The sequence below is a fragment of the Ambystoma mexicanum genome, chromosome 8 (genome assembly GCF_040938575.1).
Source record: "Ambystoma mexicanum isolate Mex_15411 chromosome 8, UKY_AmexF1_1, whole genome shotgun sequence".
Classification (NCBI taxonomy): domain Eukaryota; kingdom Metazoa; phylum Chordata; class Amphibia; order Caudata; family Ambystomatidae; genus Ambystoma; species Ambystoma mexicanum.
The window spans coordinates 1,139,536,329-1,139,559,767 of NC_090929.1; positions in this window are offsets into that span (position 1 = coordinate 1,139,536,329).

Sequence of the window (23,439 nt, forward strand, 5' to 3'; positions counted from 1 at the left end):
ACAAAAATGTCCTGAACAAAATGGCAAAAATAAATGAGCAGTGACAGGCACATGTAACCTTTAGTTCAATTATTGAACATGGAGTATCTCTCTACAACTAACAAAATAAATGTCAATCTATGATCCAAGCTCAATTTAGACTCCCTCCTTAGCCTCTCAGCATTGTCAGTGGATGGATTGGTCCTTCTTTTGTTTTTATCCCTCTTCAGCACCTTTGTACCTTTCCGTTTATCTGACTTATTTTCTATCCCACTCCTAATTTGCTTGTACTCGTACACTTGCTCCATATTTCCGTTCCACCACAGACATTGGTTTGTTTCACCACCGGCAGGTGCAAAATACTGCACCATGTGGACAAGCCTCTGTGCTGTAATATAACACAATTAATCCCGCTGCACTCCGGTCACATCCGGTAGATACACCAGCTGCGAGATATTTCAAGTATTCTGCACTTAGTTTGCTCAGTTCGGGCAACAGGTTGATCTTCGCAAGCAAGGTAGAGCAACTGCTGTTGGTCCAGATCCAAATGTAGATTGCCCTTCAAGTACTCCTGGGCCAGCTGCTCTGTTGGCCTCCCTGCCATTGGCTTTGTTGTGGTTGATTTTGCATGGCCGGAAACCTGCTGAAGCAATTTCAAATAGTTGTTGTTGTTTTGTGACTGAAGGTGTTGGTAGTTCAACTGCTGTTTGCAAGAACAAGGTTTCGGTTCTAGAAGTGCTGGACTCACAAGAAAAAAGGTGTTGCTACTATTTTGTCTTGCTGTCCTGGCTCTGTGGTGGTGGTGGAACTTGTGTTTCTATAAAAAAAAAATCAAGGTAGAATAACATGCTCTGGTAGCATGGGCTGTGTGAAACAGTGAGCTCAGCATCTCATATTCGGCAATGTGTTTTAAGATCCAGTGCTTGCATTTCTCCATGCCAGCCTCTAGATATGGCACAAATGAAGACAGTTCATGTCTATATTGTGGACCCAGAATTGTGGCTAAAATATATAGCTTAGAGGCCAAAATGTCATGGTTGAGCAGAATATTCGAGTCCAAGCAAATACTCCTTTTCTTTCCATATCTCGCAAACTACCTGGTTCTGTCGCGTTCTCAACAACCTTCAGTTTCTACAAGACATTTATTGCAGGAACAGCAGGCAGGCCCGATGGGCACATTTCTTTTCTCAATGCGATTTCCTGATAATATCCTTCAGAGGACGGAGAATCATCATTGCAGATTCATGGTCACGAAAGGAAGGGTGAAGTCAGCGTGATGGTGGAAAAGATATTTCGCAATACCACCTTCATCACGGTTACTGACACCATTTTACTGAGGGTCCGTCTACCAACTGCCACAGACCAAACCATATTGAATTGGAATCCCAAGGCTCATTGTAGAGAAAGGGACAAGAATCAGTATATTGCATCATGTTCTTCGTGGACCGAAGTAATAGCTCTTTGTCATGACGCTTATCTCGCCAGACATTGAGGGATAGCAAGAGCGCCGGACCTTCTTTTTCGTCAGTTCTGGTGGCCTTCAGCTAGACCACAAGAAATGTGTCCAGTCATTTGAAACATGTACACAAGTAAAAGAACCAGAGACAGCATGGTATCAAGAGATAATGTTGCCATGAACATGGCCACCAGGTGGCGACATTTACTTATAATCAAACCCCTCCTAGAATATTTGGGGAATGAATTTTAGGGGTCGCCTACCTGACGTCTTTTTCACAGCGAGATTATCACAATTTATCACATGGAACCGGCTGCACCTTGCAGGCAAGTTACAGCAAACTTTATTACCTACCACGCCATGGCAAAACAACACTACCAATTTTATAGTGGATTTGCCTTGGCCTTGTCAAATGATCATCTTTCTTTGAGAGCCGATATAATATATGCCATGAATGACGTGGATAGAGGCCACACAGAGGGTGTCGATGATACTTTCAAGACTAGAGCAAAATATAAACATAAAAAACTTTCTTTCCTTTAAAACCTTTCTGCTTTCCCTTTATCCTTTGTGATGTATTTAATGTCAATCCATCATGTATTTTCATTTGATGGTAATGTCCTAATATGAGTGTGCTTCAGCATCCGATATGGTCATAACAACTGCACCAGCCTAACCAGCAATGTGCCTTCAGATGACTGTTTCGAGATGGCCGGCCCTAAGTAACGTTACACCATGTAGTCCTGTTCCGCATGTGCACGACACATCATCCAGTCGCACACGGTAGTAGACTAGTAAATAGTCTCTCTGGTGCAGCCGGCGCCACTAGCTCGTGTGTGGTTAAATAACGAACCGGTAAGCACGACATCACCATGTGGGTGGCGTATCTGTCTATGGGCCTCATTATAAGTATGGCGGTAAGGCAACAACGGCGCCAGTAGTGCTACCGTACCGCCATACTATGAGTTGTGCTTGATGGTCTCGCTCTGCCCACCAGGTCGGACCTGGCGGGCAGTGCGGCACCCGCAAGCACAACTCGTGGATGCACCGGCACCGTTACATCCGAGCTCCCCATTCCCGTTCAGCCCTATGGGGCAGAATGGGGATGGGGAGTCCCTTATTACTGGCACCTGCGAATGAGCAATAACTGGGTCCGCCAAACTCGGCATGACCCGGTAATTGGCCATTGGCGGGTGCCAGATTCTTTCGCAAGTTTGGAGGTAGTCTGCATGTATTACAGGTATGGCTACTTCCAAACTTGTAATGAGGTCCATTGTCTCTTATTAGGAAGCTACTGTAGTCTGAGCTGAAGTTATCCTGGGCCCGTTTGGTCCCAAAGATCAGTAGTTCCGTTTTACTGCCATTCAGGCACAACCAGTTCTTTGACATACAGCTTTTCATATGACAGTTGATGTTAGACAGGGTGTTTGAGTCTTGGGCATGGTTGAATTGAACTGAATTGAATTGATTGTTTATTTGTATAGCGCCTATACACAATGGGTCTCATTACAAGGAGAGCGGTAAGGGGTTAACAGCACTGGTAAAGGTGCCCGGAGCCATTAACCGCTTACCGCCCCATTACGAGGTCCACTCGCGGGACCCGTTCAGGACGCCTGGTTTTACTAGACGTTCTTAGCGGGTCCCGCGAGCGGCCCAGCATGCTAACAATGCTAACATTAACGGGCCCGTTGTTAGCCTGCTCCCCATTCCCACTGAGCCCTATGTGGGCTCAAATGGGAATGGCAATGGACCGGGTCTGGGTTCCCTTAATGGGGAAATACCGGGCCCTCCAAGGTCGGAATGGCCCGGTATTTCCCCATTCAGTGAACCCTGACATGGGTTTGGGGGTACCCTTGATAAGGGCATGGCTACCTCCAAAATCGTAATGTGGCCTAATATGTTTCAAAGCGTTTCAAGGAGGGAGGGAACATGGGAAGAAAACAATGACATTCTTACAAGTCCTTGGAACAATTAGAATGTGAAAAATAACCATCATACTCAGCCTGGCGACATTTCAGATAGTACAAGTGCACGGAACAATTAGGGAGAAAAGGGGGGAGGGAGGAAATGAGACAAACCAGCAGTAACATTACTATTCCTGATGACAATTGATGTAGTGCGTGAATAACAAGAGGAGGTGGAGGAGGGGGGGGTGGAGAGAGGGAGGAGGAGGACAAAAAAGCGACTATGATAGTAGGTCAAACGACGATAAAGAATAGTCCAGAATGGGAATGGGAGGGTAAGACAAGGAGGGAAGGGGGGGACAGACAAGCTGCTATCAGAAGGTCTTGGGGCACATGATATGAGTAAGTGCTAATGGACAAACAACAAAAAAAGGTGGAGGAGGGAGGGCAAAGTGCCTGCAAAGGCAGGGGAGATGGGGGGAGAGAAAGGGGAGAAGAATGGGGGAGGGGAGGGACAGGTGGCTGCGAAAGACAGGCAGCTACGATTACTATGCCTGATGGCAATTGGGGTAATGCCAGACTTTAACAAGAGAGGGGTGGGGGGGAGAGGGCAGGTGGCTGCGAAAGACAGGTGGCTACAATTACTATGCCACTAAGTTCCATAACGATATGGGTGTCATCAGAGTAGTTTGTTAAAAATACGCCCAATTTATCAAATAGTGCACAGAGAGATCTGACATAAAGATTGAAAAGTACCTGCGAGATGGAAGCGCCCAGGGGTACCCCGCAATGGATGGGGCGGAGATGAAAAGGCAGACCCCACTTTATTCTGGATTCTCATATGGAGAGGAAAAAATTGAGCCAACCCACTGCTTCCTTAGAGCAATGGCCAGGATCTTTTAGAAAGGTGAGAAGATGTTTGTGGTCTATCAAATCAAAGGCCGCAGAGAGATCCAATAGAATCAACACCCTGATCTTCCCTGTATCCATGATCTCAAGCATATGGGACTGAAGGTCGACAAGAGCAGTCTCGGTACTTAATGAGGGTCGGAAGCCTGATTGACACTTGTGTAAGATATTGTTAGATTCTACGAAGGTTTGAAGCTGGGCAGTGGCGAATTTGTGAAGTATTTTGAGAAGAAATTGACAGTTAGTAATTGGTCTCAAATTACTTGGTTCTCTGGGATTGATGTTAGATTTTTTTGTGATCGGGGTAACTGTGACTGCTTTGATATCGTTGGGAACCAGATTGTTCCTAAAATAGGCATTGACAAAAGTCAGAAATGGAGCAAATAAGTCCTTGTGCTCCAGGATCAATTTGGTGGGGAGAAGGTTGTAGGGACAAGATGTAGGGTGCATGGAGGAAAGAATATAAGACAAGTCTTGAACAGATATCTGTGAGAATGTGAAATCCTGGAAGTCTGGTCCCTTGAGCTCTAAGGAAATCTGTTCCTTGTGAATGGGATTTCAACTTTGGGCTATTGTAATTTTGTTTCGAGCATTGGTGATTTTTGCATCGTAAGTGGCCTGGACTGTTGAGCAATCTAGGGTTGAGAGTATAAAAGCTGTCTGGGATACCTTGGGTTTTTCAGAAAGCTTTAGGATTTCAAATAGCTTCCCTGTGTGGTTAGAGTATAGCTCAATTTGGACATTAAATAAGTTATTTTTAGTATCCAGTATTAATGATTTGTATGATTTGTCGGCCTCTTTCCAGGCCTTCCTGTTATCCATGGATTGGTGTTTTAACCAGCAAGTTTCTAATGCTCGTTTATTTTACTGCAGGGCCCCAGGTTCGTGGGTAAACCTGGTATGATGTGCTGGGTTATCCCTAACTGTTTGGATTTCATGGGGCCACTAGATCTAACATTTTGGTGAGTGTGTCAGAGAAGGAAGACACCATCATGTCAACTGGGTCGTATGTATGTGTCTTGGTCATAATAGTATTTAGAAAGGCCTGTAGGTCTTGACGTAGCACCTTTTAAACATTTCAACCAGTGACTTATTTTATTAGGTTAGTAGGTTTAGGCAAGGGGTCAAGCCTGTGGACATTAAAAGTAATGACAAAATGGTCCGACCATATACAAGGACTAGTTGGGATAGTGTTGACTATATGTTTTCTTGACACAATCGAGTCCAGAATATTGTTTTTTGCTGTGGTTGGTGCATTATTCTGGACTTCATGTTAGATAGTGAGAAGGGCGGACTCTAATTCAATGGCTTCTTTGTCCAGTTTGTTACCTCTCCATTGGTTCAAATCCCCCAGAAAGAAAGTAGCAGTGTTAGGACTCGAGATACTGTTTAGGATTTTTGTAATTTATTCATTGAAATCGGGCATTGAGTTTGGTGGTCTATAGATCAGGACAATGTTAATGCAATTGTTTTTAGTAGGAGTCATTCTGACATGTAGAATTTCACAGCCCAGGCATGTAGCTGGGGCCGGAAAAAATCCCAATTTGGTTTGGGCGATAATTGCCATTCCACCACCATAACCCAAGGTGCGATTAGCATAGAAAAAGGAGAAGTCTGTGGGCACTGCTAGGCTAATTGAAGGACCACTTGCATCCCGGATCCATGTTTCCATGATACATAGTATATCCAGGTTGATGTCAACTACTAGGTCGTGAAGATTGCGAGCGTGTTTAATTAGGCTTCTTGAATTCAATAGAGCAATTTTTACTTTGGTCTCCTTTTTGAGGGAGGATAGGTTTTGGTGTCTTTATACTTTGAGCAGGGTTAGAAGACGTAAGCAGGGGGGAACCATAGGTCAGTCTAGAAACTTGCGAGGGGAAGGGAAAGGTGGTGGGATCTAACACCATGCTGTTATTGATATTAGTAGGTTTATGGCGGTGTGGTATGAGTTTGTAGCCCAGTTGTCCAAAATCCGGAGCACCCAAAGGATGAACAGGGGAGGCTGGAATCCATTCATGAAGGCTTATGGGTGAAGGAGTTACTTTGGCTGTACAAGTTCGAGAAGTTGGAAGGCACTGCAATCCAATGTCAGAGCCTAGGTTGTTAGCTACGGGAGGTGGCATTTGGAGACTGTCGAGTTTGGTCAGCTGTAGTTTTTTTATGAGGGCTAGATGGTTAGCACGTAGTGCTGCTACCGATAGTGAATATCTGGGTGGATAGCTCATCTTGTCTACTGGACAACTAATATGAAAAGACCACGAGACGTAGCAGGGGGACACCAGCAAGGCACTTACTGTTTTAGGTCTGGCCACGAGACGCCGGGCACGCCAGTGGGCGGTGAAGACCTTCTTGTTACTGAAGTGCCAGCGCTGAAGCGCCTGATGGATCAGTAAATAATGATGAGGGTTACGTGGGAAGTGTAATTCACTTAATCAGAGCGTGAGCACTCGGGTTGCAAGGAAGGTGAATTTCAAATAGGAAGCCTGAATTTAGGTGTGAGAATGCTTTATCCCTCTGCCCAAGTATTCAACTTAATGCGAAGCACTGTGGCTGTTCTAAGAAAGGCACGCTCACCAGTGGCAACAAATACAGTAAAAATTAGGCAATCGCAGGATGCAGAGATACAATTTCAGATGTTAGCATATACACACGGCACACCAGAAAACTGAATGGGAAAGGGCTGCTGCAGTATTTGTAGACCGGCGAAGACTGGCTTGTTACTGAAGCGCCGGCACTGAAGCACCTGATGGATCAGTAAATAATACCCAGGGTTAATCGGAGTGTGAGCTCTCGGTTTGCAAGGGAAGCAAATATCAAATAGGAAACCTGAAGTTAGGTGTGAGAGTGCTTTATCTCTCTGCCTAAGTATTCAATTTAATGCGAAGCACTGTGGCTGCTCTAAGACAGGCACGCTCACCGGCGGCAACAAATACAGTCAAATTTAGGCAGACACAAGTTGCATAGATACAATTTCAGATGTTAGCATACACTACCAGCACAGCAGATACCTGTAAGCTCTCACCGTGCCTCTCCTGGGCAATTTTGTCGGTGGTTGCCTTCTCTCTCCTCTATCATACGAACATGGGTAGGAATAAGCGCATACCACTCTATCTTCCTGACTACGCAACGTGCAGATGCATGTCAGGTGTCTGACGTCAGCAGAAGTCGGAATCCACAAGAGACGCTGAAGATTCATTAGGTACTGCCACTGGTAAGGAAATTGCATCGCAAATTTCCATTGCATTGGCGCTGTTGCGCATTTGCTCGTCTCCAGTATAGTTCATGATTCTTCCTTTGTTCCTTCCTCTCCTTGGTTCCCTTCTTTCTGTTTTCCTCTTCTGTAGCTGTTGTCTTTCCAAGCTGCTTCTGTTCCCATTGGACCAGGTTTTGTTGTTTCCTGACTTTTCCTTCACCTTTCCCTCTTGGATTGGGCTCCTGGATTCCAGCATCGTAGCCCTTTGTGGAGCCTCACTGCTTCTATCTATATTACTGGAAGTAGTTGTGGGTGCTTGGCCCTATCTCTTCCCTGAGAAGACCCGGAAAAGATACTGGTGAGGTAAGTCGCTGAGCAGATGTAACTGTGCAGATATATGTCTGGTTAGTCATCTAGTAGTTGGGCCACATGGGTTTATACATTTTCCAAACCCTTCTCTTTCACTAAATGAATGTGAGAGAAGGTCCAATGCAAACATGTGAGCAAGCTTTTCATTGAGCAATGGTATTGCAGGGTGGTTCCATACGCATTTGGCATCATTTGTGAATAGCTCATTGAATTGATTGCTTCATCAGAGCTGCCATGACTGCAGGAGATGGAGACGGGAAATACAAAAACACTGGCTGATGGACTTACTCTGTGAGCAGTGGTGCGCGGCACATCGATAAGCCACATTGCGATAAGAGAGGATGTTGGGGAAGAGACATGATATACCAACATTCTCAGACTGATAGCTTCTTAAGCATCATCATCTCCCGCCGCAATTCATGTGGTTACATAAGAACCAGTAGCCTAAAGGATATTTGCACAGTCTCATGAGCATGCCATTTCCTCCATGGTGAATCAGAGTAGGACTCCTTTCCTAAATGGGTAACAGGCTTGCTGGGGTTTACATGTTTGTAGAAGCTTTTACAGACTGCAATGCTGCGTGTGTCCTTGTCAGGGATGAAAAAAGCCAAAATCACGGATATTGCCTTCGGAACAGTTGCATTTGTTGCTGCCGGACTCAGGGTTGCACTAGTAGTGCAATGAGATGTAGTCTTTTGGAATTTGATGCTCCTCGTGATGGCTGATTTTGTGAATGATGCTGCAATTGGTTTAGGGCTGAGTCTGTCTTTTCTTTAAAAAATGGAGCATAGCTTCTGCACTGATAGTGGCTTTATCTCTATCAAGGTTTCCCCTTTGCCATCTCCAGGACAGTGATCTCATGTAAAACATGTGGTTTCTCAGCCCATACATGTTTTACCCTCTTTCACCTTGCCATTAGGGGTCCACTTAAGATGTCCATCTTCATATACAAACGTGGAATGAGGAGATGGTAAAACTAATGGATGCTGCTATTATCCCAGACCAATATTCTGCTAAACCTCCCTTTATGAACTTCCCACAATGCACTCAGACATCTGGTCTCCCTCCACCACGCCTAACCTGCTACCACTCCCAAAGCCGACCACACACCAGAATTCTCTCTCACTATCCTGCAGACTCATCAACGTAGGATCAGTCACCAAAAATAAACACAAATCTTTGACCTCACAGCCACTGAAACCGCAGGAATCCTATTCATCACTGAAACCTGGTTGGTTCACTAATGTCTTGAACCACATCGCACACAAAGCCTTCTCACCAGACAACTGCCTGCTCGCACATAAAAGTCCCATCGGAGCAGGGGGTCTAGCCATGCTCCACAAACAACTCCTTCCAGTAATATCCAAAGCGAATCTACCTTGCAACACTAAATGCAAATCTATTCTTGTTAAGTTCCACCTCAGCCCTTCCGTCACCGACAGTTTCCATCACCTATATAGGCCTCCCGGGTACGACCGAAATTTCACCGACTCTCTCTGCAAATCTCTCTCAACCACGCTGATCCAGCACCCCACGCTCACTTTGCTAGGAGACATCAACATCTGGTTTGATGTTCCTTCCAACAGCATGACCCGCTCCCTCATCGACAATCTGGAAGCTCTTGGCCTAACACAACTTATTTCCCACCAACCAGTATTGCAGGACACACCCTCGATGCACTATTCTGCACATCAGGTCTAGTCTCCCCTCTCCCACCTCACCCCCTCATCTGGGCTGATCATCACGCCATAGCTGTCTCACTTCAACACCATGCCTGACCCTCCCACTTCCAGAAAACATCCCAACTGCACTGGCCACCCTGCTTCTCTGAAAAAATGCATTAACCCAATGGCCCTCCAAAGTAAAAAAACCCTAACACCAACCTGTCGCCCTTCACTACGATCAAGCCCACACCAAAAGTGGTACACCCTTTGTGTCAAAGCTCTTAAAACCCTCAAGCATCACCCAGAGCGAACTTGGAGGACAAACCCTACCCCACAAAACAAAACGGCCTTCACAAGACTGAACAGGACTGAGATGATATGTCATATCTGTAATGTCCTACTAAGATATGCGCCCGGTTGCCCATGGGCCTGGTCCGCGCTATACAAATAAAACAAATACAAATACAAATACAAATCTGTACGAAATCAAGAAAGCCAAAGAAAAAACAGTATGGAAACAGAATCTCCGACTCCAACAATCCATGCAAGGAACTCCACAAATCCTAGGGGAATTCAATTCCCCCAGTTGCCTAACCCCCACCCCTAACTCACAAGCTCTCTGTGATGAACTCTCTAACCACTTTCATAACATTGCACTTGGAAGACATCGTACCATCACCACAACACTAGCTCTGATCTCGCAATCTACACCAGACCCTCTCTCAAACCCAAACCTTTCCCCGTCATCCATACCAACTTTCTCTTCATTCACACCTCTTTCCCAGACCGAGTTCTGAAACCTACTAGCATGTGGTTGATCCTCGGGCTCGCAGGGAGATCCTTACCCACCACCCCTTCTTAAAAAGATCCTCACCTCCACCTCTGCTGGCAGCATAGCCCGCTCCATCATAAATAAATTCCTCTCATCTGGCACCTTCCCAGAAGCTTTCAAAACCTCTCATGTCAAACCACTACTCATAAAGCACAACCTTGTACCACTCTCCCCATCAAGCTACCGCTCAACCTCCAACACCCGTTTCATTGCTAAACTAATTGACTGTGCAGCCTATAAGCAACTTGGCCTCTTCACAGAAGCCAATAGACTCCTCGATCCAACCCAATCAGGGTTCCGACCGCTCTGTAGAATGTAATCCTCTCTGGTCTCAATCTGGGAAGACCTAAAAAGAATTGCTGATTCATAAGTGTGTGCTGCATTCATCCTCCTGGATCTATCCACAGCCTTTGATACCATGGACCAGACAATACTCAGGAACAGGCTCCTCACCTTAGGCATCAAAGATTCTGCCCTTAATTGGATAACCTCTTTTATTACTAATCGATCACAAATCATTGTCCTCCCACCTTTCTTCTCTGCCCCTCGCCCCATCACAAAAGGGTGCCACACGAAGCCTCCTTTTCACCCCTCCTTTCTAAGCTCTACCTATGCCCATTGCCAGCTCTCACAACCTTACCTGCTACAATTATGCAAACAACACCCAGATAATTTTCAAAATTCCCAAGACTCCAGCCTCCCTAATTCCCGACCTCACCTCTTGCATCTCGGATATCGACCTATGGATGATGACCAACCATCTAATAATCCTCAACCCAGGCAAATCAGAAATCCTAATACGCAGAAAAACTGCTCTGCTCTGATTCCCCAACATTTACTATGGCCAATAGCCCAAGGAGCCCCACCTGCCGCCTCCAACTCCATTAAAAATCTTGGATGCGCTATGAAAGCAGCCCTATCTCTCTCCAAACAAATCAACTCTGGATCCAGAACCTCCCACTTCCACATCCTAAAACGAATCTGTCCCTATCTCTCCTACCCTCAAAGAGTCTCTGCAATACTGCCCATCATCATCTCCCGCCTAGCCTACGCCAACTCCCTCTATCTCAGTGTCGTAGCATGCCAGCCTAGGAAAGTCCAGTGAATCCAAACTTATCAGCCAGATTGCTCCTTGCCCTCTTACCCAGATAACATATCACCCCCACACTCATAGTACTACACTGGCTCCCTGTTAGCCTAAAAGTTACCTTCAAAGCCATGAGCATCACACATGAAGCCCTGCATAATACAGGATCTGAGTTCCTTCAGAACAAAATCATCCACTACTAACCCCCCTCTGATACTCAGCTCTACTCCTCACTATTCACCCTTACCACTCCATCAGCGTTGGCTACTTAGCCTTCTGTATCCTAGCTCCAACCATCTAGAACACTCTTCCTATGCACATCCGCCACACCAAGAGCTACCTTTCCTTCAAAGAAGTCCTCAATGCCTGGCTATCTGCAGCATTATCCTGAAACCCCTCCCTAAACCTTCCAATTCCCAATCTGAACATAGGAACACTCAGCACCAGGTGGTATGGCCGTATTCGTGGTGGCCCGACCTCACAGCAACTCGCAGCGCCGGCTGTTATTGCGGCAGCCCAGACCACACACACTATCATACACTGATCGTGACCCTGGTTCCCCATAAGCACCACCAGCTGAAACGCAGCCCTTCATACAGTTCTTTTTCACACTATGAAATGCCACAGGATTGATTGGTCACTGCACCTGGAATGTAAGGGAAAATGTGGTTGTGATAGAATTACCACCATCGCAATCTGACAGATTGGAATGCACTGCAGGGAATTGTCATGAAGGAATTGTGCCATAGTCAGGTATCGCTCGAGAAGGCCGGGGGGTGTTTCTTGTGCTTTACTTCAGGAAGGAAATCAAGATCTAGCTCCGGAATCACATTGGAAAGACTTGAGAGATGGGCAGGTATTGCGCATGTATGAACTTTAGTATGGGCAGCCATGGCAAAGGTAACAAATGAGAAGTTTCAGTAATCGCACGATATCTGGGTAGACTCACCACGCTAGCCGCCTAGAAGAACCCGGATGTACAACCTGTGATCAACTAGTTTAAAATAGTTGGAGCATAGCTGTCGCCAGAAAAAGCCAATACCTGATCGAGCGCACAAACAAGAAATCACCACCGAATGTGCTAGCTACGTATAACCCACCACTCCGGTGGACATTGGCCACCGGCATGGATACCCGCACACATCAAAGTTCAGCAAGGACTATAACAAAATGTGGTCATGCTGGTCACATAATTATCTGCCTATCTATGCCATACTACGCCTCAACACCGATGTCATCAGAATGCAGTGACGACCTATGACAAATTCGGGCATGCTGAACACATAGCGAGTCTCAAGCACTCACGCCATCACCTGATTTCTCGCAGCACCCATGCACATGCCTAACTGTATGAGTTTCTCTCTTCCAGAGCCTGGCCAGCCCTGCTAAGCCTTATTTGGCCAATTGTACACACGCTTTCTAATCTTACTCCATGTCCTCCAACAATCTCGACTTCGGTCCACCAAGGGCGTTCCCACTACCAGTTCATTGAGACTATAATAATGGTAAAAAGCGCTATAGAATTGACAAGTACAATACAATTACTTTCCACTGGTCCATATATTTTGTGGATGTTTCTATGTTACTGGAGCTTCATCTTCCATGTTTGCTACTGTTACTGATATGATTTGTAACTTCACTTTATTAAAGATTGCTGCAACGACATTTGTAGCAGCAAAACATTGCTCGCTTCTGAATGGAAATCACTGTTGTTGGACCTTGCTTGGAAGTGAGTCTTGCAAAAGCAGGGTCTTGCTTCTCTCAGGTTTCTGCTGTGGACTTTGGAGCAACACGTTTTCCTTGTTGAGGGTGCTTTTTTGGGTAGCACCAATCTTTTTGGGCTGATGTTGGTGCTTTAGAAACCAATTGCATATTTTCTTCTATGCAATATTGTGAACAACAAAGATCACAAATTCCAATATTTGAATCTCTGGGAGGAAGAGGAACACGATTATCACAACTGGCATTCACTAGCCACAAAGGTTTACTAATCATTACCTTACACAATCGAATGTATGTCAAGGGATTGCTCATTGCACTGTATTGTTCAATGCCTCACATGACCCCGCCTCACCTTACATTTTTTGGCATAAAGGAGGAAATTGAGGGACACAGTACAATGCAGCACGTAACCTCAAAATGTCAATTCTCCAGGCAACCCTGCCAGAATTAAAGAAAATTGACACTGGCCATACAAGATCTAAAGAGATCTTAGATATTTTTCTCTTTTAGGCCTCAGAGAAGAGTACACATACCTATCTTTGTTTATTTTGGTAACTTTCTCATACAGCATCAGTTTTGCAAGATTTAAAGCCTTCTAAAATTACTAAACCACTATAATTTAGCAGCATGCCAGCCTGGTCCCAGCAAAATAGCAATAGAGGGGCTATGGAAGAAATGGACTGCACAGATCCTTTTTTGATACATTTCAAAACAAAAGACAAAGGAGGTAATGTTTAAAAAAGACGGAAGTTGCCCAGAAAGGACCGCTTACGCTCGCACTTACATACAAACAGCTCCCCTGCGGGCAATTTTCATAATTTGCACTCTGGACCGCAAAAGATATGTGTAAAATAATAGTGGAAGCATATTTATGCCTCTCTTTTGCTCTCTTCTTTGCAACATGAGCAACCACTGCCTACCATTTACGCATGGCAGGCAGAGTTTACACTAGATTCCTGGGGAATCTGCCGTCATTTTGCAGGTGTACACAGCAGGCGAATTCCAAAGGAATGTGTTAGTTGTGCCAGCATGACAATCTCATGCTGGCATGAAACCAAGTCGTTTTTGAAGTTGGAAGGTAAAAGGGATGATGAAACATAACTCCCTTTGAACCCCTTCCTTCCACCTAGAAAGCAACGAAAATACCCGGGAGCATAATGGAAGAATAAAGGCAGCTGTGTCTTTTACACCTTCATTTACATTCTGGAAACTTCTAGAATGACCCACAAAAGGTTAACTTGAAGGACTCTGCCTGCCTCAGGGTGAATTTTCGCACTACTCATGTTCAGGCAGATGCATACAAAAAAGTATTTTAATTACTTGTTTTGGGTTTAATGGTACACACTTAATATTTTGTTTAGGATAACGCACATGGTTCAACCACTACTAGAGCACACGCATATACTATCAGCCCAAATAATTTCATTCGGGTTGTGGACAGGTAAGAAGGGAACCCATCTCTTCCACACTGACCTACCAGCAGACAGTGAGTACAAGACGAGGCCAGTGGGTCTGGTTCAGTTGGGTCCATTGTGGGGGAGCGAATGGTGATTTCGACTTCAGCTAAGAGATTAATAGAGGGGAGAAAGGGAAAGTAAAAGTTTTATTCTCTTTAATATTCGGATAATTTTCTTCAGTATTCTGTTTTAAAAAAAAGTCTATGGCTAATGTATGTCTATTTACCCCAGGGTTATCCAACTCCAGGCCTTGAGGGCCGGATCCATGTTGGGCTTTCAGGATACCCCTAATTAATATTAATGAGGTAAATTTGCATGCAATGATTCTAAATGTATGCAAATCTTTCCTCATGAATATTAATGAGGGATATCCTGAAAACCCATCAGGATTCCAGCCCCCCAGGTCCAGATTTGGACAACCCTTCCAGACTATTAATAGTCTTAATGCTAAAACTAAAACTTCCATGATCTCATGAAAGATTAGCAAACACGAACCCCACTTACTCCTCCTTTAAGAAACCCATCTAATCTATAAAGAAAGACCTATTTCAAATGAGGCGCAATGAGATGGGTCTCCTCTGCATTATCATATCCAATTAGAGGGGTGGATTGATAGCTATTTAGCTATTTAGCCCTCAGACAAACTAGATTCTAGTAGGGTATTTGCCTCGAGCTTAACTCATCACATATGTCTCACCAAATGATACCAATATAATCATTTGGCTTTAATACTTGCATTACTTTTATCGTCTTTGATTCATTTTCGAATGCATTCAATCTGAGTTTGAACTTGCGGTTGAACCCTGGGATTCCTTCTGGTCTGAAAGTTGAAAGAAATTAATTTTATCGTGTTCTTATTTACTGGTCAACACTTGTTTCACACCTACTGAGAATGAGTATTTCCTTTGTATACACACGTTTTTTAAAGCATGCCATGTTTGTTCTCTTTTCATTTTCCGATATTCTATAATTGTTATTTTTGTGTGTGTTTCTTTCATCCCCCATTCAAGGGATTATCTCACAACCTTGTTACTTATTCATTTGTATTACAAATAGTTCCTTTTTTAGTTCTAATATTTTCATATTGCTAAAGTTTCAATGTCCTTATGATCTCTGAGACTTCTTGTTTCCATTAGCTTTTGTGGTATGATAGCCAATCCAAATGTATGCTCTTTCCATTAGTGTTGTGTTATGATAACCACTGCATGCATGTGCTCTGTGCATCTGTAAATGTTTAATGTATTAAAAAGTGAATCAGTCAGGGTGGACATAAACCAAGTATTAATAACAAGTGACAAAATTGGTATGATTTGATGAGAAAAAGTGATGAGGCAAGTGGAAGGCGTACCTCATTTATTTTCTAGTTTGTCTCATAGGTATTCGTTCTTGTACAATACATAGAGTAATGCCACAGAGCTGTTAGTAAGAGAGCGGAGATTCTAAGCAGCGACAGGGCAACTCCCCCAGAACACATTCCTGAATCAGCAATGTATTAAACCCGGATATTAACATTGTTAGCTTTATGGAGATCCTCTGGGTTTCAGGGTTATTGCAGAAATACACATTTCCACTGGAACATACACTTTTGTTTCAGTATGTGGACCCAGCTAAAAGGATACATCATTCAGGCATATATTACACCTAGAACACTCGCCACATCACATAATTGATTTTTGAGGGAGAGCTGAATGTTGCTCTCAATATATATTTTAAGGTCACACTTTGGGATGTAACCGTGACTATAGGCGTAAAACTATAGTATGGATCCAGCAACTCATTCAGGTGACTGATATATAGACATTTAGCTTGAAACAAATCCAACATTTACAGAATACATGTATTACTTGACCACTCAGAAAAACTATTTCAGAATTGACAGTATTTTAATATATCCAGATATTTCCAGAACTCCTAAAAGCCCATATCTTTGCAGTCACTCTTTGCAATCATTCTTCCAAAGAAATTAGAATTACGGGGTAACAAGAAAACCATCAAATAGAAGGTGAATCTTTGATCGCTCTCTGCTTAGTGATGAAACGCTTAATATATTTCTTAAATCCCAGATCCATTACTTTTTTTCAACAGATCCACATGTAGTCTGGACTCCTTTAAGGCCTTCCTTCAGTGTAGCATCACTTCTGAATCTTAAAGAAAGAAAATCTAAACATAAATGTTAAAACAGAAGAGACAGAACACACACTTTTTCTCCCAAAAAAAAGTACAATACAGTTCTTACCTACTTAATGAAATCAGATAGACAGTCCATTTTTTAATATGAACGAACACTGAAAAATTGAGACAAAAAAGGCAAAGTAATGTTTTAAAAAAAAGAGAAAGTAATTCTTTTTTATAACACGCTTTATGCCAGACTCCAGTCTCTAAGCGATGGCCGGGTTTCAAACCCATGCTGTTCGGTGTAATCCTGTTTCCAAGATGAGCGTGTTGCCCCTGAACTATCCTTCCAACCCAACTAAGATTAAGATAAGATGAAGATGATAATTGTAATAATGAAATTGAAGCTATAAATGGTATTCTACCACACACAGGGATCAAATAAAGGAACATTTTGGGGAATTCTATCAATTACTGTTTAACAATTAAATGTCTGATGGGAACATACGGGGCCTCATTACGAGTCCGGCGTTAACTGAGGCGGTAAAAGCGCCTGGTTAACGCCAGACTTGTATTACCATTCCGCCTCCGTGATTCCCGGAATTACCGGGGCATTACAACCCCCGTTTTCCGGGAATCACGGAGGCGGAATGGTGTAAATCCCCATTCCCATTGAGTCCTATGGGACTCGATGGAAATGGGGATCATGGAAACACCGGCAGCATCTCGTAATGCTGCCGGTGTTTCCTCGTCCGCCTGCATGCGGGAGGTGTTAAACCCGCCAGGTCACACCTGGCGGGAACATCACCTCCCGCCTGCAGGGGTCGGACTCAGGCGGTCCGGAAACAACGGTGGCGGCGGGTTTACCGCCACCGTTATTTCCGGACCGCCTGGGTCGTAATGAGGCCCACAGTCTTTTCTGTAATACCTAAACTTGATGAATCTTCAAACTTTCAATCAAGAGAACACAATTCCCCTGGCTACCACAACAGAAATATCTCATCTTATAAATAGGTTCCCTAATTTTAACACAGCAGGACCAGATTCTGGTGAGATTGTATTAAAACAGTCTATAAAATTTTACTTATATACCTGTTGTCGCTGTTTCAGGTGAGGAAGTCTTGAAAGGACTGCTAGTTGTGCATCACAAGGAGCCAGAGGCAATGGGAGGCTATGATGCTCATGCTGAATAGAATTCAAATCCCTTGCCGCAGCGAGGCAGCTGAGTCAGGTAGCCGGTCAGGCCAAAGTAGTCTCAGCATTCATAGAGAGTCTCACATCTTTTATTAGTTTGGGTCATAAGAGCCCATAACTAGGATTGGTTCTGTTTGTGGTTCATCTGCTGTTGTTTGGAGTTCAGAGTTTTAATATCCGAGAGCCCGGGTGATTATTGGAGATGGAGAACAGAAGCCAGTTTTCAGTGTACAACAAGTAGTCAATAGTAAATATTGTCTCATACAATCTCCCCATTTCATTTTTTCATGCTTCATGGCTCATGGTCTTCAGTTTGGAGACTGCAATATTTTCCTCATAGTGAATACTGAGCTGTCAGAAGTCTTTAGTGTAAATTGTTCCATATTTGACCCTTGTCTCTTGATCTTAGACTTCGAAGATGACTGTGACCTCGGCACCTTTGTTGGTAGGGTCCCAAAGCAACAAAGGAACTTTACTGACCTCGAACTGGATTTGAACTGAAAAGCATTTTATTTACCTTTTAGCTAGTTTTAGGAAGCCTATTTAGGCTCTCTTCCCGAATAAAATCAGTATGTAAGTTTTATTGCTTATTGGCCAATCTTTTACATGAAACTAGGTCAATCGTGCTCAGAAATGTGTGTCTAAGATCAAGCTGACAGCAATTTTACCGATTTGTTCATTATTAACATCAACAGAGAGAGAAGATGGATTGTGGATGCCTCTTGATCCAGCCGGGTGTTGCTTGCTGCAGTATTTGAGAAATCTGAGACTAATCTGTTTGAAAAGTTGCGTGATTTTATTAATGCAATTAGCATCTTGGATATCTAACAACAAAAATATTCATTATTTGTATTTATTTCTTTTATTTCTATTTCATTTTTTTTCTTCTGCTGGCATATTATTTATTTTCTATGACTAAACAAAAGTCTAATATAAAACTATCTGCAGCACAGACTACAAAGAAATACTCAGTGCGAGGACCCAATTTGTGTAATATTTGAATTTATTTAAACATATAAATCACATTCACCAACGCGCTGTACAATCTATAACAAGCCAGGATTAAGTAAATCAATTAGAAAGTGAAAATAGAATTTAGAATGTAAGGCGAGTGAGGAAGAGATGCAGAGAAGAAGCACAGCGGATAGACAGAGGGAGAGAGTTCCACAGTTTAGGTGCAAGAAGTGAAAAGAATTGGAAGTGAGGGGGGGACCAAGGAGGGGCGGGATAGTAAGTAGAAATTGCTATCCTGAACGAAGTGAACAAGAGGGAGTGTATAATGAGATAAGAGATAAGAGTTAGAAGAGAGCAAGACCATGGAAACATTTAACGACGATGACAAGAAAATTAGCTAGAAGGCAGGAATCGAACGGAAGAAAGAAGATGGAGAGAAGAGATCATGTGATACAAGTGCGCAAAGGGGGTGAAAAGAGGAGACAAATAGCAGCATTATAAGTGGAGCACAGAGGTGTGCGTTGGGAACTAGAAAGACAAATCAGCAAAGTGGAACAAAAGCCAATGCGAGTTTAGTAGCAGAAAAAGATAGAAAGGGATGAGCACAACAAACATTGTAAAGATGAAAATGACAGACTTGAGCAGTGTTAGATATGTTGGAGGAAAACAAAAGAGAGGGCTTGAAGATTACACCCAGTTCAGTTTTTGCAGAATGAAGGTGACGAAAATAGTACACCATCTATGATTGGATGGTATAAAGGCAGTTAGAAAGAGTTGCATGGATGGATTCAGAAAAGGAAGTGAAGGAGAAAAAAGATTTGGGCGTCAGCAGCATAGAAATGTCTAGATTGTAGGAACAAATAAGATTGGATAGAGGGATGATATAAAAGAGAATAGTAAGGGACCAACAACAGAGCCTTGATGGATGCAGTGTATGGGGCAGTAGACGTAGAACCTGACCAAGAAATTGAGTAGGAGCAGTCCAACAAGAAGGATTCAAACGACTTGATGACCACCGCTGAAAAGCCTAGAGAGGAGAGTGAAGACAAAACGAGACAGTGTCAAAGGCCGCAAACAAATCCAGACGAATAAGTATAGAGGATTTCTTACAGTGACATGCAGAAAGAAGAGATTTCGTGACATAAAGAAAAGCAGTGTCAGAGGAGCGAAGAGAAGGCAGGCGCGAGTGAAGATTTAGGTAACACCTGTGAATAGACAGCACACTGAAGGAGTTGGAATTTCTAAGGCAAATGTATTTGTTTCGGAAATCGAATTTAATTGCTGCTCTCTGGTTTAGGGAAAGAGCAGAGTGACAGGCCGAGACTAAATAATGTTGAGCAATATAGCTGTGAATACTAATGTGGCGTTAACACCCGATCCAGCACGCTGGATCGGGTGTTTACAGTCCGGGGCCCGAGTTAAAAGCCAGAGTGAAGCAAGGGCGTTTAAAGAGTGCCCTGAGACGTTAACACCCAATTTGGTGGCCCGGATCTGGTGATAAGGCCAGTAGCACCCCAGGTTACCAAAGCAGCAACCCGGGTGCTAAAAACAAAAGGGTTTTCATTCCTACAATGGGACACGTTCAGCGTCCCGTTGTAGGAAGGAAAAACCTTTACCAACATGGCCGCCATGGAAAGAGAAGGAGGGGCTCCGAATGGACCCCCCTTCCCTTTCTATGTTGGCCATTCTGAGCTGAGAGGAAGGTGCGGCCTCGGCGGCAAGTGCCACCGCAGCCACAATAAGGTACGTTTTTGTATTTAAAAAAAGGGGACGCGAGGGGTGTGGGGGAAGATGTCAGCAGGGGGAGCCGGCCGTCAGGCGGCTTGCAATGTGTTCCAACCCACCTAATTGGCTGGCTCCCCCCTGCCAGGTGCTAATAATATTTGCAAACCAGTCTTGGTCAGAGAGGGTGTCTTGATAACATTTCCTTTACATTTCCCAGGAATGGTGACCCGTGCCCACCACATTGTTATGTAATTGAACCTAATGTTGCTAAAGAGATCAGCTGGCCCAATTTGAGATAATGCATGAGCCTCGCCAAGATTGAGGGCTTCATAATTTTATGATACCCGTAGAAGTGCATACACAAATGGAAAACCCAACGCTGTAGAGTATTCAAGCTCAGGCCTTTGAAAAGTCAGGTACAGTTGTTAAACCAAACAAGAGGATAGAGAGAGGGAGGGTCCCCTGTTTTGCATAGCTGACGAATACGCATTACAGGTTTGCTGCTCTGTGTGACCATATGAATTTAAGCACTACTGTGGGCATAGAACATGCATTCTTAACATCTGACCTCAGTGTACTAAAATATGGTGGCGCACATTGGAAGCCTGCTTTTGTGCAGAAATCTCAAGCTATCAATGATACGGTGTGCCAAACATCTTCCCTTAAATCCGCCCTACCCAATGCAGTCTCTTCCTTCAGTCTTATAATAAACAACATCAATAAAAGTGAGGTGTTACCATATACTCATCCAAAGTGTAAAAAATCCACAGTCAACAAACCTTCTTGGAACTGTTTAGCTCTCAATTTGCAACTCAAGCACCCCAATAAATGGAGGCACTTTGAGTTTCAATTTGTGGTAATCATGGTTCAAGTCAAGGGTACACTCGGGTGGACGGAGTCCACCCACTTTTTTCAGAGGTGGACTCAGCCCCCCCCCAGCTAAAAAGAAAAACATTGAATGTTTTCTTAGAACTATTAATTAAATCCGACCTCAGGGATCGAACAGCAGTCGTCAGGTTTGCAGAACAGACACTTCACAACTGCACTATCTAACCAGATGATAGTCACACAACTAAAGGTGAAATGTATAATTCCGGTACTGCATGTTCCATGGAAAATATTTGTATTGGTTTTTGGAGTTTAAAACATGCACTCCTTTCAACGTTTTCAAAAACACTATTAGAAGAAAATATCCTCTCTTGGTTTTGTGTGCGTGTGTTGAATTTATGCCATTCGTCCTGTGCAATTTGGGAGGTTATGCAAAGCTAATTTAATGAAATGTGCGTATTTCACTTTCATATGCTAATTTCTGGCAACATCACATCCCATTGTATTTGTTGATGAGTCCCCTCATTTAAATTTTTAGGACTTGACCCCTGGTGATAATACATTAATGGCTAAAGAGCCAAAAGTGGTTAGAGTGCCAAATTAAAGAGGTGACACCTTGGTAAATAAATGAATACTCTGGCTCAGATATTTTACAGGCTGTTGTTCAGTAATTTAGGGCAGTATCTGTGAAGCTTGTAGTTTCAACTCTCCAGACGGTCAGAAATATCACTGAATCAATTTCGCACTGAAAAATGAGTTTCTAGTTGAAGCTCTCTTAGCAATTGAATAAAGAAGGTTTCCACACAGGGGGCCTACTACTCAACTCAGGGCATTACTTCCTTCACCTTACAAAGTAATGTGCACTCTCTCGTGGTATCAAATAACTGAAAACGGGTCATCAATTCTATATCACAAATTCTGAGGTAAGATCTGGGGAGTGCGAGAGCGACAGTATTTGCGGTAAGATTAGAGCTTCATTTCCACATAATACTGCTAGAATGCATTGCTTACTGCATGATATGGCTATAGACAATTGTTAGGGCAACCAATTGTCTAACGCACTGACGTGTAGGAGTGAAGGAAAATTGCTAGAGTCGGTTGCTGCGTATTGTGCTGTTCAAGAGGAAATGCCCTAACCACTAAAGGAAATAGTCTAAGGTAAGCGTGAACACCAATCATACTGCGCTCAGCGGAATGTTCGTTTTCAGAATGTAATATTCAAGTGTCATTCCAGTTTTCCAGTGCTCCCAAAATCATGGAGTGTCATGACTAAGCCAACACGTGTTTTGGCCATAAGGTCTTTTTCAATGCTAATTGGTATCTTGTTAAAACATCAGGTATGTTTGAGCTGTCCTAAATTAGCTCCATTTTGATGGTAATTGGTGGTATGATGTGCTAAAGAAGCGGTTTGCAGAATTAAATGTAAAGCAGTATTCAGGATGTATTAATTTTCCAATTATTGTAGCAAGTTTTAAGTATCTCTTAATTGAAAAATCAGGGTGCCCTGTGTGGTGAATCCGGCTGCATTTGGTGACACTCAGTGAAACATACCTGACACTAGCAAGATACCGATTAGCCTTGAAAAAGACCTTATGGCTGAAACACATATTGGCTTCGTCATGACACTCCGTGATTTTGGGAGCGCTGCAAAACTGTAAGAACAAATGAATATTAAAGTCTAAAAAAGAACATTGGGCTCAGCGCAGTATGATTGGTGTTCACATTAACTTTATACTACCCCATGATATGGTTGCTAAGGAAGATGACACTGTGACAACAGTGGAGGCAATTGACAGACAGATAAGTCCACTGGTGCTCTTATTACCAATTGCAATGGAGCCTTATCTATTGCCAGCCAAGGGAAATAAAAAATTAGTACATGGAACATTGTGTGTGTATTTAAGAACAATTCTGATGAGGATTGGATTTCCTTCATCAGAGAGCATGACATTGTTTGCCTGCAGCAAACCTGATTGTAGATGAGATTTGGAATGGTAAAAAAGTGATTCTGATTCTGCTATCATATTTATAATGACAGGCATGTCCGTTCTTTC